This window comes from Mirounga leonina, unplaced genomic scaffold (assembly GCF_011800145.1).
Source record: "Mirounga leonina isolate KUSES-001 unplaced genomic scaffold, KU_Mleo_1.0 Mir_53, whole genome shotgun sequence".
Lineage (NCBI taxonomy): Eukaryota > Metazoa > Chordata > Mammalia > Carnivora > Phocidae > Mirounga > Mirounga leonina.
Genome location: NW_023270807.1, coordinates 39410323 through 39412264, shown reverse-complemented (window position 1 = coordinate 39412264; position 1942 = coordinate 39410323).

The following is a 1942-nucleotide window of genomic DNA, read 5'->3' as shown; positions in this document are numbered from 1 at the left end:
ACGCTTAACAACTGAGTCACCCAGGCACCCCCTAATATGACACTTTAATTAGAGCAGGGGATTCCTCCCTCCCTTCCTGTCAAAGAGTATAAGCCCTAGACTGGGTATTCAACCTTGACTTCACATTAGAATCACCTGGTGAGCATTCAAAACATACTGCTTTCCAGACCCCAGGTGGTAAACATTAGCAATATTCACAGATATTTCCATTCCCTCTGCTTCTAAGAAATCTGGCAGATTGCCCTTCCCCAGCCATCTGAAATTAGGCATGGCAATGTGACTTAACTTTGCCAATGAATTTGAGCCCAAGAGTAGAGAATTACTCTGGGTGGAGGAATTTAAGAGCTGGTGGCTGATTCTGTTTTCTTCCTCTGCCACATCAACTAGCAACATTCCAGACAGTCATCAGCCTGCTCCTGGAGTCACACTACCTAAGGCATCGCTGCCCTCATCCAGCCTTGTTTGACATGGAGCATGAGTGGGAAATGATAAAGTTGTGTGTGTGGCTTTTTTAATAGGACATGACTTGTAAGCACAGGCCAACTACTTTGCATGGTATTCAGCTACTCTAACCTACTCTAACTCTCAGTTATATGCTTAGTGAAAGGCAGTACATTTGTCCACAACATGATGCATAAGTGTGGCCATATGTTACTACTGTAGATTTACATGATTTTCAACCATAATTTTGGCTACTCACAATTTTTGCCTTAGATGTATTAGATTTTGGAATATAAATACCCACAAATGATGCAGCTTTCTTCTACTGAGGCAATATGACAATCCTTTACATACATGTTTCAATCTTCTAAAACAACTTGATGGGAAAGCTCTTACAATCTTCATTTTATAGATGAGAAAACAGGATTGGAGGAACTAATTGACTAACCACAGTTTAAGCAGCATATAAAGCATTCTAATCTATGTTTTTCAAATTTCAAAACCTGTGCACTTACGTTGTGTTCCTCAACTATATTTTGCAGAATAATCCCTGAGAAATTTGTTCCAACTTCAGATTCCCTGAATCCCACACTGAGAAACTCTTACTTATTAGGCCTGGAGTAGAGCATCTGCATTTTTAATAAGCTTTCCCTACCCAGTGTCTTTGATATGGTCGGTCCACATATCCTATAGACAAACCCTATAAATCCAATACAGCCTTTCTATACACTCTGTCCCCCATTTAAAGAACAGCCACCACCTTACCCCTATTCACTCTTTTATCAGTTAGGGTTATTTAGTTACAAGCTACTGAAATCACCTCTGGCTAATTTAAGCAGAACTATAATTATTTAGAAGATATAGGATGGCCCAAGAAAATTGAAGAAACAAACAGCTCACAAAGAGTTGACACCAGGGCAGACCCAGAGAGCCAGGTAACAGAAAGTAATTTAGAGTCTTATAAGGATATTAAAAACCTCTAGCTTGAATTGACTCTCTGTGTTTGAGTGATTCTGTTCAAGATTCAATTCCTTAGGGAGAGCATCTGGTTAGCCCAGATTAGTTCATTGCTATCCCTTGATAAGAAAGAGAGGGTATCATATTGACTAGTACTAAATACAAAGTAAAAGAGATTTCCCAGACATAACCCAAGGACTGCTACCAACCAAACAGAGAATTGGTGCTTGGAAGTCAAAAGAAGACTTAATGACCATACAGCCATCCTGCCTGGGAAGAGCCTGTGTGGTCCCTCCAGTCAAGAAAGTTTCATCAAAAAAGTCCTCCCTCTGGATTCCTCAATGTGGAACATAGTTCATTACTGGAGCATTATCTCTAAAAGAGGACTTTAAAATGCTTCTGAATTTCTGCAGAATAATGTGGCTTCATAAATCTGAATCCCCCTACATCTTTTCTTAAAAAGGAAACCAAGTAAAAGGGAAAGCAAATTAAACACACAAAATTTATATCTACAGAATAGTTAGAACACAAGAACACACAGAAG